The sequence below is a fragment of the Triturus cristatus genome, chromosome 7 (genome assembly GCF_964204655.1).
Source record: "Triturus cristatus chromosome 7, aTriCri1.1, whole genome shotgun sequence".
NCBI classification, from domain to species: Eukaryota; Metazoa; Chordata; class Amphibia; order Caudata; family Salamandridae; genus Triturus; species Triturus cristatus.
Window position 1 is genome coordinate 133,818,772 of NC_140590.1, and position 16,995 is coordinate 133,835,766.

A 16,995-nucleotide genomic window follows, 5' to 3' on the forward strand; every position below is an offset into this window, starting at 1 on the left:
GTCGCCCCCCTCGCCATGTACACCAACACCTACATCGTCCTAGAAGACCTTACTTCAGATCTACCCCAGCTCCACTGCACTCCTCAAGATCCTAGATATCCTCGGTCTCACCCAGCATGTCACCAAACCCACCCATGCTGCTAGACATACCCTCAACCCAGTCTTCGCTACCTTAAAGTTCACTGTCACAACACCCCTCACTTGAACCAACTACCCCATCGTCCACTTCCAGATAATCATCCTCCACCTCATAATATCCACCAAACCCAGCAGGCTAGCCACACTTAACAGCAGCACAGAAGAAGTCTGGTCCCAACCCCCTACACAAGACCAGACCCAATCTCCCGGGAGACATAAACACCAACACAGACCAACTCAGAAATTGGTTATCTGACTGGGACAGCTCCCTGGCACCCCTCAAACTCAGCCACCACAAAAGAGCCAGAAAGCAGGCCAACTGGTACTCAGAAGACCTCAGAGCAACCAAAGTACACTGCACACAATTACAGAGGAAAAGGAGAACCAGCCAAAAAGAGACTGACAAGGACATCATCAGAGCCGCCCAAAGAAAATACCACCGCCAGATCAGGGAAACCAAAAAAGCGTCCCTAACCAAATGCATAGAAAAAAGCATCAACAGCAGCAAAGAGATCAGTGTGCGGACACGGGAGGAAACAAGAAACAAATGAGTTAGAGAGTGTTCAACGTTTTTTTCTGACAAGTTGTGAAAGTGGAAAAAATTCTGGCCACAAGTTTGAATTAAAAGAAGGCGCCGAGTCTAGAGTACATAGGGCACTTTGAGTAACCTTAAAAGTACAAAACAGGTTGAAAGCAGAACTGTAGAGATTGTGCCAGTTAGAAATCACACAGGAAATGTAAAATTAAGAGTGATTGGTGCCCAATTTGAGCTGACTTTTTTAGTTATAGAAAAGCAAGCGTTAACCTTGTGGGTGGGGTGCGCAATATTTTAAGACATACATTTGGGTTAGGATAGGATAGGATAGGATAATATTTGTAAAGCACACCGAAACCTGGAGGTGTCAAGGCAAACACCATTCAGCCTGCGCCATGACCACACACGTCTGTTTACCATCACAAGGGGGTGATCGTGCCACACAATGCATTTTAAAATGGCATTACAGACTTCAGGAGTACCAGTACATTCTGGAGTATGTGCCAAGGGGGGAAGAAATTCGCAAATTATATTTTCTCCTGGCTGCCTTTGTCTGAAGAGGGTGGAGACAGCGCAGGAGACAACACCGAAGAAGTGTCCATGATAAGCCAGGATAGTTTTCCTGCCTGGGAGAGAGTTGAGTGAAGAAGAATGAAGAAAATGGACGAGGACAGAGCGTTCAATATAGTCTAACTTTTTATGATGGATTGACAGCCAAAGGGCAAGGAAGTGGTACCAGAGTTGGGTGCTTACAATCAGGTTAGAAATAAGCTGGCCTGTTCTGGAGGCATGGTAAGCAGTTGAATTTGTTGGTGACACCTGACGGGGCATCAAGAAGGGTACGGGAATTGGCCCATGAAGGCCACAAGCATTGAAAGGAGAATTTGGGAAGACCTTTGGTGGCCGGGTCTCGACAGATCGATGGAATACTATGCACGGCAGTGTAATATGTGTCTGCTTAAAAATAAACCTCAACTGAAGAAACCATAAGCAATGGAGCCGATCTAAGTGAGATTGAATCTTTGAGAGATATCTTTAGCAAGGAAGGATTACCAGAGAAATTTGATGAATTAGTGAGGTGGAGATTAGATTAGCATACCAAAACGTCATTGTATCATTCCAGAAGTGGGACAAACTGTTCCATCAGGTGATGAAGGCTCGGTTGTAGTTAGCTCTGGTGAATGCAGTTGAGTAGAAGATCATTTGTATGGGTATTTTATGGGTAGTTAAGATCACACCACTGTAAATGACTCAATTTCTTTATTCAACAGAATAGCACTAGAGAAACTGGTTTTGAAAACATGACTCAGTTGCTTTAAGGCTTGAAAAGGGAACATGTGTAAAAGGAATGTGGCTTATGTGCTCTTTCTCTGCAGGAAGTGGAACGCTGCCTCTCCCGCTTGTCTCTACAACATTGAATGATGCTGAATGTCAGCACGTGGGAGCCTTTAGTCTTTATGAAACCTTCTGAAACATTGGCAGTGCTGCACTAATGTGTGCATCTTCACCCCGCAAAGACGTGTTAGCAATAGTGCATCAGGTGCAGTGGCACCAGGGCCCACTTCACCCCAATTAGTGGCTGTAATAAAAACAAGCATTGGCATAGCCAATAGGTCTCGCTTTTGGGACCTTATAAGTATTTAGTCATGCAGCCCTACCAGCTCTAAGGTTGCTTATAAATAACCAGCAAATGGATGAGGCATAGTAAGGGAGGGTGTTGTACTCAAATCCTTTCCTGCGCTGTTGAATGTTTTTAGTACTGACGAATCTGGTCAAAAACACTGCACACAGGCTCTTGGTGCCACAACCACAGGACCTAAACCTTAGCAGGTTAAGGAGCAAGTTTAAAAATAAATAGTTTTGAAGAAGTGCCATATTAGTCTCATAACAAAAAATCTTGCACATTTAGCTCCTGGGCTAAGTTTTGGAGGACATACACACTCTACTGGCTGCTAAAAGAAGTGTATTCTCCTTTTGTAGAGTGCACAGCTACATAGGTATGTAAACGTGGTGCTTAAGGGGGTCACATTTCAGCCAGGATTACATGTACCACTGCTTTTACTATTTGCCACCATGCACAGAATTGTACTGCAGCACATCATAATGTATCCCTGCTGCCCATTATGGTATAGACGTGCGCTAATTCACCAGTGATTGCAACAATGCAAGCATGACAATGCAACCACGATATACACATACTTATGAGTCATGCTGCAAGGTAAATGGCTCAATGATTAGAGCGGCAGACCCTGATGCAGAGGTCTAGCCCGGGACCAGGGTTCAATTCCCTGTTTCAGCAGGTCTTGGGCTCAAAAATTCCATGGACCTGATAATTCTCGCCTCGGTGCCTATTTCAGTCATGGAGTCCCACTCTGCAACTCTGGACAATAGCTTGCTTAGTCTCCACAATGGCCCCCACAATGCTAAGGATGCCTGGCCTCCACCTTGGGGGTGCCCAGGAGTGGACGCCTCACAGGGAAAGCCAGGATGGGTTCCACAGCGGTATTCGTACAAGCGCTTTGAGACCCTTGCGGGTGAGTAGTGTGCTATTTACATTTACAATACTGTTTTGGGGTTGTTTTTAGACCCCATCTGATGTATTGTATGGGAGTCACTTAAAGATGCATTTCCCAGTAGAACCGAAACATTTCCCTTCATAAACACATTGAGACTAGTATTACTACAAGCCACGTGTTACAGAACTCACAATACCAATGAGATAGCAGAACAGAAAAACATTTAACCCAATGCAGCAAAAATGACAAGGCTCGTGAGAAATCAACACGATAGCAGCACTGCCAAATACAGAAATCACTCCCAGCTGAAAAACAGCTAGGATAGTGCTGCCATACACAAAATACAGAAAGTAAGAGCCACCAGAACGTCACTGGATAGCAGGACCACCAGCCAAGTCCAACAGAAATCGTGTGATCTGGAAGATGGCCGGATAACAAAACTTATAACCAACGCGCTACAGAAAGCAAAAGTGATGAGAACCCAAGAAGAGCGCAGCAATTAAATACAGAAGAAAATGGAACTTCCAGAGATCATACGCTATCTATACGACATCGCATGCAGAAGGGAGCTACTGCATCATGCATTGAGAGCATCACTAACAACCAGGACCACGGACATGAGATCAACGCTGCCTGCCTTAAAAGCGCAAACAAATGACACGATAGCGAATCTACCAATTAATGTGCAAGAATAACATGAAATTAGTGCCCGCCAAAGTGTTACAGAAACCATAATAAATGCGAGACTGCTGTATGATCATACTGACAAATACAGTGTTACAGAAATTGCAAAAACTTGAAATTGCATTGCCGAACAAAGTTATTGAAATCGCCGTTGGAGCAGATCTGTCAACCAAACAAAAGGAATTTGAGAAATGCACGAGAAACTAAACAGCAATAATCACAACCAAGGGTTACAGACTTGTGAGACCTGATAAAACCAGACAATACAGGTTTGCTGCCAACCTAAAACTAAATCACATGATATGTCCGAGGACGCAAGGAAAGTTGTACAGCCACCTACTATGGAAATCAGAAATCTTGAGCGCTGAAAAAGAATGACATGACAGTAGTAGAACTTACCAAATAGAGCCATTCCAACAGTTTCTACGGAAACGGTCTGCAATCAAGTTTGCGACTCTGGTCAAAGCATGGGCACCAAGGAGAGCATCCTTGTTGCAGTGGTGGCCCAAAGTTATACATTTATAAGCAGACGGACGTCCAAAATGAACAAGCATTGGCATAGAAAAGCGAAAGCATTGGCCGCGCGGCGTTACCTTTACTAAAAGCGAAAGTCATCGCGATGACACGCTAAAGCATGAGTTTTCAAAGTGCTGCTGAAGGCTAGCGGTTCGCGTGTGCACGCTCGCGTGAACGCAAGCGCTAGGCCAGCCGGCAGCACTTTGAAAACTCACCTCCAAAATGTCTCTTCGAAGTCAGAGCATGCGCTGGGCTCAGCGAGACCTAAAAAGTCAGGGATGGGGAGACCAATATCCTTCATTGCATCATGGGTCATGGAGCCCTTGCTATGCCAGTGCATCTAATTGGATCCTAACTTTCCAGGCCCGACTCCATACATTTCACTCTGTGGGAGCATTTGGTTGGATCAGGGCCATCTTAACAGCATGATAGGCCCCCGGGCAAAGCAGTGCACTGGGCCCTGCCTACACAACCACTCACAGGAATTAAAATGTTTAATGGAAAATTAGTGCTAAATTCTGGTCTGCATGGGGCCCCTATGCTCGTGGGGCCCCTGGGCAACTGCCCATGCCTTAAGGCGTCACTGACTTGGATAAAAGAACGCTTTTACTCTTGCCCAGTGAGGTGAACAGTGCATTAAATGTGCCCAAAAATAACCACCCAACGCTTTCACAAGCGCACACTCAAATGCAATGGAAGTAACTCACTGGCACTATCGGGCTCACTTATTCAATCACTAACTCACCTACAGAAGAATCTGGTAACGCCTTCACAAAAGGCACTCATGCCTCTCACAATCACTCACTCAACGCATACTCAACTATACTTTTACTTTTACTTGCACGCTCAGGGGCAGGTTCCGTCACTCATATACACCTCCCTATTCTTAGAGCTTACTCACAAATCAAACATGCTCTGACCTCATTCCCTCACATGCACTCACAAGTCGAATCGCACTAACACATGGAAAACATTCACACTTCTCACAACCACACTCTTCTGCACTCACTCACAATTCTTACAATCACCAACATTCATACATATGCATATATCTATTGTCCCTGATGTGCACATTGAATGTCACAAAACTGTGCAGCGCATGCACTTGCAGTCACTTGTATGCACACACACATTCACGGCCCCCTCCCTCCAAGGCACCAGCCCCCCCATAGGCATTGTTTTGTGCACGTTGCCTGAGCTGTGGAGTTCCCGCATTTTAGGGCCATGGTTCGTGTTCCCTCCTGGGTCCGCACATGAGTTCATTCAGATGGGAGCCTTCCCAAATCATGCTGACCTCTAAATCACCTTCTCAGTCCAGTCTTTCGCAGAAGTAAGTCTCTGCCCTCCTCCAAAGTGTGAAAATGTGGGGTGATCTAGAAATGCATAACCATGTAGGACGGGCAGAGCTGGGGGCGCCCCTCCCTCGCCATTCTAAGCCCCTGAGAGTGGATTTGCTTACACAGAAATCTGTCTGAATTAATATTATTACGCGTGTAATATGAACGTGTGTGAATTCCAAACATGGATGTTACACCTGCAGAGAAGGCTATTTGTTGATGTAAACTTAACTTCGGCGTCCTAATAGCTGTGTGCCTCGGGCATGCCAAAGCTGTCTTTTTTGGTTGGTCAAAGGTTATTGGACACCAATTATGACAACCGGAGTCATTTTGGACCGGTGTTCAGAGGCCACAGTTCGGGTCCCAAAGGGGAGGATCAAGTGTCTTGCCTTCGCACTGGGCTCTCTCAGGGTAATGAGGCGGAGCAGCCTCAGGCCATCTGAATGACGAGATGTGGGTTAGACCCCCTGAACCATCGGGACACAGTGATGCTATCAAGAAGGCTGACACTAGCCACTGCAGTACCTAAGGAAATGTTTTGATATACATGCGATAAGTGACTGGTACACAAAATGATGATTAGCAAAGGCAGACAGATGTCTCCATCACCTTCCTGACCAGAGATTGACCCTAAACATCATTACAGCTGTTACAGCTTAAACATCATTACAGCTCTTACAGCTTAAACATCATTACAGCTCTTACAGCTACTGCTGTAAAACGATTTAACACACGGGTCTGCGGCCAATGTCACTGAGAGGAATGCGCCCACCCTGCCAAACTCGCTACATTAGTCCTCTTCACTCTTCAGCAAACAGTTTGTGCAAAAGAACGGGGGAAACAGTTGCCCTAAATCTCAATCTGTTGGTGCAAAAGTACAAAGCAGAAAAAGTTCACGTTGCTGCACTTCAAAGAAAACTGTATCCCTCTGCCTGAAGTGCAGTGATGCAAGTTTCAGCTACCCCTGATGGGATGTTAGTGGGGGTGAAAACCTCAAGATGTCTCTACCCATAGAATACATTATCCTCCTACCGCTGGCGACCGCCAATAATTTCTCTTGGGGGATAATGACGTTGTGCAGTGCCCAGTGTAGGGCACAGTCTACTGGGGTCCATGTAGGCGCAGGCTGGTCCGTAGGGACTACAGGTGGTTCCAGTGCCAATTCACCCAAATACGCAAAGAGATGGCATATAAAGATCCGGAGCCTGTGGCGAAAAGCTCACCAGGCATCGCCTGTAAATTCTGACACCGGGGGGCACAGGTCCAGGGGCACTGGCAATGGCTACTGCAGCAACAAAGACAAAGATGGAGACAATGCAGTTTGTGGGTGTTTGTCTCAGGAATCGCTTAGTCTAGAAGCATGTGGCCATGGGGCGTGGACTCAGAGAAACATCTTCTAGTTATCTCTTCTGGATTCACAGATTGAGGATGATGCAATCTTCAAGGTCTCTGCAGACCACGGGATGGTCACACCGGCTCCCCATTGCAAGGGGCATTAGTGGTGAAGGACGCTCACTCACGAGTCTCATGAAAACTAGAGGCAACAAATCTCCCTTTGGCAGCGATCACGGTACCTCTCTTGCAGTCGCTCACACAACCGGATAGATGAAGTCCAGCATCTTGTCCACAGGCTGACAGGTGTTCCTTCTGCCACAAGCCATCTGCCATTTTGAATGACACACACATAGCGGCGAACAGGCCTCACTGTGCATGCAGCCAGGAATACCGGCGCACCTCATACCCAACCTTAAGCCGACGCACTCATGCAGTGACACCTAGCATCATAACGCAAAATGAGGTGTCCTCCCTGCAGAATGTGGTGAGGGCACTGATGCTTCCAGATCTCTCAAATATTCACAGGCCTCTGGCTGAGAAGGGGCCTCCAGAAAGGTGCCCCCCTGCTGTGCGGCAGGGGCTTCAGGAACCAGTGTTAAGCCCCTGTGTGCACCCTCCATGCGTGTCGCAGGCATGGAATTTAAAACAGGAGAATCCAGAAGGGACCCTCCCTAGGTGCACAGATTTGACTTCCTGCCCCTTCACCACAATTACACTGCCAGCACGTTTACACTCTCACTTACTTTGGGTAACCCCTTTTTCCCAGAACTCAGGTCTGACTGGGAGAAACCTCAGAGGGTTCACTGAGGCAAAAGCAGCAGAGTCAATCTGCTAAAAGACACTAAGCATGAAAGCACAGCTCCCTGGAGACCTGCAGGGGGCAGTGTATCAAAGTAACCAGGCACACCCGCGGAGCTCGTCTTGACACCCGAGTCCATGAAGTGGGGGAGAGAGGACACTCATTTAAAAAACACAACTAGAGTTTCTTCTTGTCCGCAAGAGTTCGTTTTTGACTCCCGGCTCCACAAACTGGGAGAGAAACAACATTAATTGAAGAAAATACTTTAAAAATGTTGATGGCTGTCAGTTTGGAGTTGCCTTGAGGAAGGGGTGTGTCCCCGAAACACGTGTTGGCTGAGGTTATAAATGTATCCATTTGTAGAGATGCTCTTATGAGAGAACAGGATAAGGAACGCAATTCATTGAAAATAAAGAAGTCAGCGGGAGTGGATTAAATCTGAAGTGGGACTTTTGTTTGCTGTTCTTTACCACCACTGCCTCTTGGAGGGTTCAATGCAGGGGCCTTAGACCCAGAGCCTTTTATAGTCTCCATGACAATTTTTAAGGTGTCATACAAGACACATGCAAGCCTAGGCTGCACTGGAACTCATAGGGAGGAGAAGGTGGAAGTGCAGCATCCGTGACACACAGGAGGAGAGGAATAAACACTGCTCTTCTCATTTGTAGCAGTGAGGGGGCAGTCAGGAGGACTTCACCAACCAGAGGCACAAGAAAAGACCCATACCCCTCCAACCTGTGAGGGCCCGCCTCAAGCCACCACACTCTCAACATTAAAAATATAAGTTTCTGTGAGTGAGAAAAGACACCAGGTCATGCAGGATTGTAGGATATGGAGCCGCTTCTCACAGGGTAACTGCTCCTGGGTCAAACAGCTGTTCAAGGGAAGCACAGTGTTGCTGAAGCCACATGGACGGAAGAGCCCTTGAGGAGCCAGCAGGGCACAGAAAAGATGGGCGACTATCAACCATGGGCACAGGGCTGCGGTGGAAGCTGTAAATAGGATGTAGCATTCAGGGAAGGGTAATTTAAAACCACAGTATATTAAATAAATAGATTCATTTAATACACAAAAATACATTTAAATGAAAGTAAACATAATACTATTGTATTTATTAATTATTAATTTAAAACATGCACTACACTACATATCAATCAATCAATCAAATAATTTGTAAAGCGCACCACTTACCCGCAAGGGTTTCAAGGAGCTGAGGGTGGGGAGTGGGGGGGTGCTGTTGCTACTGGTCGAACAGCCAGGTCTTGAGTTGTCTCCTGAAGGTTAGAAGGTCTTCGGTTTGTCGTAGGTTGAGGGGAAGGTGTTCCCGGTCTTGGCGGCGCGGTGGGAGAAGGATCTGCCTCCAGCTGGGGTTCTACGGATGCGTGGGACGGTAGCCAGGGAGAGGTCTGCGGAGCAGAGTTTCCTGTTGGGTACGTAGAAGGAGAGTCGACTGTTGAGATAGGCTGGGCCGGTCTTGTGGAGTGCCTTGTGTGCGTGGATCAGGAGTTTGAAGGAGATTCTTTTGTCGACGGGGAGCTAGTGCAGGTTCCTCAGGTGGGGGTTGATGTGGTCGCGTCGCGGGACGTCGAGGATCAGGCGTGCAGAGGCATTCTGGATTCTTTGCAGTCTGTTGATGAGCTTGGTCGGGGCTACGGCAAAGAGGGCGTTTCCGTAGTCGAGTCTGCTGCTGACTAGGGCCTGGGTGACTGTTTTCCTTGTGTCTGTCGGGATTCATCAGTAGATCTTGCGGAGCATACAGAGGGTGTTGAAGCAGGTGGAGGAGATAGCGTTGACTTGTTTGGTCATGGTGAGTTTCGAGTCGAGGATGACTCCCAGGTTGTGGTTGGTAGGTGTGGGGCGTGTCCCCAGCAATGCGGGCCACCAGGAGTCGTCCCATGCTGAGGGGTGGGGCCCGAGGATGAGGATCTCCGTTGTCTGTGTTCAGCTTAAGGCGGCTATCCTCCATCCAGTCGGCGAAGGCCTTCATTCCCTGGTGGAGGTTGGATTTGGCGGTGAGGGGGTCCTTGGTGAGGGAGGGGATCAGTTGCGTGTCGTCGGCATAGGAGATTATGTTGAGGTCGTGATGTCGGGCGATGCGTGCGAGAGGCGCCATGTAGACGTTGAACGGCATCGGGCTGAGGGAGGATCCCTGCGGGACCCCGCAGATGATCTCGGAGGCTTCGGATCAGAATGGGGGAGGCAGACTCTCAGGGTTCTGCCGAAGAGGAAGGAGGAGGTCCTGTCCAGGGCCTTGTCTCGGATCCCTGCGTCGTGGAGTCGTGTGCGTAGTGTGCGGTGGCAGACGATGTCGAAGGCGGCGGAGAGGTCCAGAAGGATGAGGGTCGCCGTCTCGCCGTTGTCCAGTAGGATCCTGATGTTGTCTGTGGCGGCGATAAGGGCGGTCTCGGTGCTGTGGTTGCTGCGGAATCCTGACTGGGAGGGATCCAGGATGCTCTTGTCTTCGAGGTAGCGGGTGAGCTGGATGTTGACTATCTTCTCGATGACCTTAGCTTGGAACGGAAGCAGGGCGATAGGCCGGAGGTTTTTGAGTTCGCTCAGGTCCGCCTTGGGTTTCTTCAGTAGGGCGTTTATCTCGGCGTGTTTCCAACTCTCAGGGAAGGTCGCGGTCTCGAAGGAGAGGTTTATGATGTTGTGCAGGTAGGGTGCGATGGAGCTGCCGGCTTTGTTGAAGATGTGGTGTGGAAAAGGGTCAGACGGCGAGCCGGAGTGGATTGTGCCCATTGTCTTGATTGTGTCTTCGATGCTCACGTTGGCCCAGGTTGTCAGGGGGTCATGGTCGGTGGGGTGTGGTGGGTCCAGCGTGTTGGGACCTGTTAGGGTCGTCCGGGGGTTGAAGCTGTCGTGGATGTTGGCGATCTTGCAGTGGAAGAAGGTGGCGAGGGAGTCGCACAGGGCTTGCGATTTCGGGTTGTCGTTGGCGTTGGAGCTGGGGTTGGAGAGTTCCTTCACGACGTTGTTGTGTACGTTGTTGTCGGGGCGGTCTTTGAAGGAGGGCCTCTTGGCGGTCCTGATGAGGTGGTGGTGGTTGCGGATGGCGTCTTTGTGGGCTGCGCGGCTGCCCGGCGACTTCTCGCTGTGCCATATGTTCTCCAACTTCCGGCAGGTGCGCTTTGACTCTAGGAGTTCCGGGGAGAACCAGTTGGCTCTCTTGCTGGTGTCTCTGAGGGTTTGCTTTTTCAGCGGGGCTAAGGTGTTGGCGCAGTCGTCCATACATCGTCTGAGGGTGCGCACACCATTGTCTGTAGTTGTACTTCGGTGATTTTGCCCCAGCAGGGACGGGGGATCTGTAGGGTGCGGTGATGTGCGACGGGTTTCCGGAAGGTGAAGTGGATGCAGTGGTGGTCGGTCCAGGTGGGTTCGGAGACGTGGCTGAAGGAGACGTGGGGGCTTGAGGAGAAGATGGCGTCGAGCGTGGGTCCGGCGATGTGGGTCAGCGTCGTGACAAGCTGTTGCAGTCCGAGGTTGGCGAGGTTGTCTATCAGGGTGGAGGATTGCTGTCGTTGTTGTTCTCCAGATGGAAGTTCAGGTCTCCGAGGAGGATGTAGTCGGTGGAGGTCAATGCGTGCGTGCTGATGAAGTTGGCGATGGTGTTACAGATTGTGATCGGAGTCCGGGTGGTCTGTAGACGAGGGTGCCTCTTAGGGTGCTCTTGGGGTCCATGTGGATCTGGAAGTGCATGTGTTCGGCGGTGCTGAGAGTGTCATCAGTGTTTTTTGAGACCCTGATGGTCTTATTGTGGATGATGGCGATTCCTCCTCCGACTCCGTTGGTGCGGTCTCTGCGGGCGATGTTGTATCTGTCAGGGATGGCTATGGCGATATCTGGAGAGAAGGCTTTGTTCATCCAGGTCTTGGTCAGGAAGGCGACGTCTGGGGATGCAGTGTCGAGTAGGTCCCAGAGCTCGACGGCGTGTTTGCGTGTGGAGCAGGTGTTGATCAGGATGCATCGGAGCTGGTTGTGTTCTGTCGTGGCGGGTGTCTCGGCGTCTTCGATGCAGGAGAAGCTGCAGTTCCGGCAGGCGAAGGGACAGTGGGTGCGCTTCGGGGTGGCCCTGCAGCAGGTGAGGGTCCATCCTGGGTTGAGAGTGATGAGGGTGCTGGGGTTGTATCGGAGGTGGTCTTCATGGCTGGTGCGGGGGCCAGGGGTTCTGGCGCTGGGTGCGGTCCAGGCGCGGATGGGCACAGACGGGCTTGCCTTAGGCATGCCTTCGGCGTGCCAGCGGCATGCCCGTTGAGCCCTTATGCTGCGCGGCCACGCAGCGGCCGCTATTTAAGGGTAGGTGTGAGGGAGGAGCAGCTGGGAGGCGGGAGGTGGGTGGCAGGGGGCAGTGAATGGGCACGGAGGGGGGCGGGGCCGCAGGGGATGCAGCGGCGGGAACGTGAGCGGCGAGGGGGGCGAGCAGGCACAACAGGGGGCACGGGGTACAGAAGGCAAAAACGGGCAGCGGGGCACAGAAGGAGCAAAAGGGCACACAAGAGCACGGGGAACAGAAGGCAATAATGGGCAGCGGGGCACAGAAGGAACAAAAGGGCACACAGAGCAGAAGAAAACGGCAATGGGGTAACAAAGGGCACTCAGAGAAACATACAAACCTAAAGCCACCACTAGCCACCAGGGATGAGGCGCAGGTGGTGCCTGCGGGTGGAGGAGGGCCTCGGCTGCGGTGACAGCAGGAACGCAGGTGGTGCTGCAGCGAGGGGGAGCAACCTACCTGGCTAGGTCAAGGGTCGCTCTCCTCACCGTGCGCGGCCGCCATTTAAGGGGAGGTGGGAGGGAGGAGCAGCTGGGAGGCGGGTGGCAGGGGACAGCGAATGGGCACGGAGAAGGGCGGGGCCACCGGGGATGCAGCGTGTGGAGGGGGGCCTCGACTTCGGCGGTGACGGCAGGAACGCAGGTGGAGCTGCAGCGGGGGGGGGGGGGGGGAGCGACCTACCTGGCATGAACTTTAAGAAACCCTTACTATCCTTTAACACTACCATTCCCTGCACCCGAAAATCTCATTCTCTCCCCTCAATGCTTCCCATCCCTGCACCCTAAAAACCCCTTTATACCCCTCAATGCTACCCTTCCCTTAACCCTAAAAACCCTTCCTACCCCTCGATGCTACCTTTCCTTGCACCCTAAAACCCCTTCCTATCGCTCAATGCTACCCTTTCCTGAACCCTAAAAACCCCTTAGTACTGCTTAATGCTACCTCCCCTCAGATGTGAAAAACGATGAAGTAAAGGTGCTCCCGATTGACAATGACACCCAATGTAAAGGTTAGATAGGTAAGAACAGACAGGAACTTGGGCACAACTACAGAGAGGAATAAGCAAAGGTGAGCCAAGGAGCTTGAAGCTCTCCAGCCCATGAATCTTTAAAAGATGAACTAGAAATAAAAACACCATTCTCTGAAGGTTGCCAGGCTAAGGTGACTCTGAAGTTTATGACAGAAAGGGAAGGGGTGGCTGGGATGAGAGCGCAGCCACACATTCCTCCTGACTGCCCTCCTCCCATCTGTGCTGCTGGAGACGATGGGTGCCTAATTCTTTCATCAATAGACAGAGTGGAGATGCAGGGGCTCTCAGAAGGGGTGAAAAAAGAACACACGCCTCTTTAAAGACCTGTGAAGTACTTGGGTGCGGCTGCAAAAGACGGACGCCAGACCAGCCAGCCCACACACATCAGCTGTATGTGTGCGCGTGCCCGGGAAGCTGTCTCAGCCCAGGCTGACACACACAACGGGGAAGGGGGGGGAGGGGCGTAAGCCCTTTGAGCCCGATGGGCGTTGCACGACTGGTGGAAGCCCACCTCGCGTCCAACAACCCCAAAACTCAGCAACGCGGTTGCAACAGGCTCCGCAGTCATTGAAGGAAAAAATGTGAGAAGTGGACTCTGGCTAATGGCACAGGAAGCCTTTCACGCGCGCCCTCGCAGACTCCATGGAGCCGACGACAGCAAAACAATGACAACAATGATGAAGACGATGATGAGGATAAAATGAATTGCCGGTGATACAACAAAAGCAACAATAATAATGCTACCATATTGGGCTTCACAGGGAGTTCACAGTGAGTTTTTTCCACCATGTTCCATCTAAGTGATGCTATGGAAGGAGTTACTATCACCTAGGCCAATGGCAGTCTTTATATCAGCTTTACAATGATAAACGTCTGTGTTTGCCACACTACACTCATAATAGCAACTTGTGTTTCATATCAAACGTTCTGAGAACTTTAGCCAACAGAGTTACCGTTGCCCCATGCAATGCTCCTTAGCGAGCCGACCATGGAAGGATGGGAGGCTGAACTGACCGATGCATGGGTTCAAATGCATGAAGGGTGCAGCAGCAGCAGACGTCAGCAGCAGGCTCTCAACCGGCTGAGCTACACTGAGGAATCGAAAGGTGACAGGTCCGTACAGATGTTTGCAGCAGGCTCTCAACCGGCTGAGCTACACTGAGCGAATCGTAAGGTGACAGGGTCGTACAGATGTTTGCAGCAGACGCCCTCACCCCCTGAGCTGTTCTAATACAGGTGGATGAAATGCTCGATAATATATTTACCTTTCTCCAAAGGATGTCCTGCTCGCGGAGGGCTTCAAGCCGATGCTGCCGAGGGCTACTGAGTCCAAGTGACTACTAGCCGCGGCACCCAGGGAAGCTTTTGAGGTAACTGGGCAGGGTGAAGAAATGTCACAGTTGCGTTACTTCGAAAAAGGAAGTGGCGCGTGACTGTGTTTGGGGACAGAGGATGACAGTGCCTGGAAACAGGACCGTCCCACACCGAATGGGGTTACGGGCTGCGGTGTGCCCTGGGAGGATGTGGTGCTTTGTAACGCATTTCTACAGTGCAAGGGATCCTACAGGGCTCACACCTGAATCCGTGACTCATCATTTCAACCAAATGGTATCAGGGCAAGACCATTCCTCAGCGGTGCATCCAACAAACACAGCCTATTGGGCAGAATTTAATTTTCTCAAGTCTGTCAGGAAGGGCAGTCTCCCTTTAGAGTGTCTTTACCTCAGGCATAGAAACTAAGGGGCAGATTTACAAAGACTGGCGCATCCCTGCATATCAGCAGGGATGCGGCAGGTAAGATGCGTCACGCAAGTTTACCCTTGCGCCACCACAGATGTGCCGCATTTACAATGCGGCGCATCGTGGCGCAAGGATAAACAGATGCGTGAGGCATCTGATGGCGTAAGGGCGGCACATTGCTGGAGTCGTGTCGCAAGCGCGACGTAATTCCAGCAATACTCAGGGGCTGCCCATACCTAACATGCTGCGTCACGCCTTACGCCTGCTTCAGGCAGGGGCAGGGTTTTGACGCAGCAGCGTCGGAAAAGTGACTCAGTGAAATCTTGTAGATTTCACTGCGTCACTTTTCCGAGGCTTTTTGCGACGGAACGCCCACCCTGCATACATTAAACCTGACGCAGGTTTGATGTAGCGCAGGGCTTTACAACGTGACGCATCTCCCTAGATGTGTCACGTTGTAAATAAGGCGCAACATGGCGCATGGTTTCCGCCGCTGCTGCGTCACAGTGACACAACGGTGGCGTAAATGTGTCGCAAGGGGCTTGTAAATCTGCCCCATAGAGGCATTTTTATGAGTTTGTCGCGCAGTGCAGCAAGTCACCTTGCTGCGCTGTACTGCATGACAAGGAAGGGCAGGAAGGTGCGAATTTGAAAGAATATGGCTCATTCCTGCCTTTTCCCAGTGCTCGTGCCATTTTGCAGCCTCGCGCCAACTCGGGCACTGTTGCTCCGTGGTCCAAGGGTGCCTGTATTGCATGCAGGATTGCTTTTGTGCAGGAAGAGACACCATCCTGCACAAAAGCAATCCATAGAAGCATTTTTCTATTTCTGTGTATGCTGCATTCCAACGAAAAAGGAAGAAACGAGCTGAAATACAAATATTTCTCCTCATTACACCTCCCGTAGGAAGGTGTAGGCTTTTGGCGCATTCCCAGGTCTGCTCCTTCTGGTAAATCTAGAAATACGTCAAAATCCATGGATGTTGAGTGGGAACACCCACACATCACCCAAAGAATGCCTCCCTGGCCCAGAGTAAGCCAAAGCAGTGATTTGCACTGCCTTCCTTTAGCCAAGATTTATGAAGCCACTCAGGGCCACGCAAGGTGGCCTTGCGTGTCCTCATAAATATCTTCGCTCTTGCACCACGCAACATGGTGCAAGCGCGACACAATTCCAAAATGCGATTTATGAAGCCACGGAAGGAAGGCCGCCTTGCGTGGCCTTAGTGGCTTCATAAATCTGGAGTAAAGCAAACAAGGCACAAATCGCTGCATTGTGTTACTCTGCTTTGGGCAGGCGTTCCATGGGTGTTGCGTGGGTGTTCCTCCGCAACACCTATGGTTTTTGATGCATTCTTAGATTTACCAAAAGTGGTATACCTAGGAATGCGCCAAAAAGATACACCTTCCCAGGGGAGGCATAACAAGGAGAAATATCTTTATTTCTCCTTGTTATTTCCTCTTTCTATGGGTGCTGATGCAGCACACATAGAAAAGGGAATATGCCTCGCAGGAGTGTTTTTGTGCAGGAAGGTGTCCTTTCCTGCACAAAAACAATCCTGCTTGCAACACAAGCTCCCTTGCATTTTGCCCAACTGGTGCCAGCGCAGGAACAAAGGCAGGAATGTGCCGTAGTCTTTTAAATGCAGCACATTCTCCCCCTCTCCCTGTCACGCAGCAGAGCAAGGTGACGGGCTGCTCTGAGATGCCTTTCTCATAAACATGCCCCTAAGGGACTCCTGACATTTTCCATATACCAATCTATGAATGCAGGCTTCGAACTCTCCAGGACACTCACAGAAAGGTGTTCTCGTCATTAGGGTTAGCCTGCCCTCATGAGCCAGTAGTGGCATACGCCATATCCCATTTGCGTAAGGACACAAGTACTCATTCAGAGTAACCGCCTCAGAGGTTTTATGACACATAGGGTTCTGGATAATGGGGTCATGGCTTCACCTGCGTCCCTACGGTTATTACACTTTCTGGGGTCTCCAGGCTGCTTCATGGCTCTGATGCATCCCTGATGGTGGGTGCACCATGGGCGAGGAGGGAGGGGAAATAGCCACATGGATGAGGCAGTCTCTTTTGGGGTC

At 50.4% G+C, this 16,995-nt stretch overlaps 1 protein-coding gene across 1 annotated transcript in view; it reads right to left on the reverse strand.

The window, feature by feature from the left end:
* Positions 1-14,583, reverse strand: part of LOC146809026 (uncharacterized) — a 52,155-nt gene extending 37,572 nt beyond the window's left edge. Inside the window, exon 1 of the mRNA XM_085615831.1 lies at positions 14,429-14,583. The gene's annotated coding sequence lies outside the window, so the exon portion shown is untranslated. The remainder of the gene's footprint in view (positions 1-14,428) is intronic.
* Positions 14,584-16,995: the final 2,412 nt, after the last annotated feature.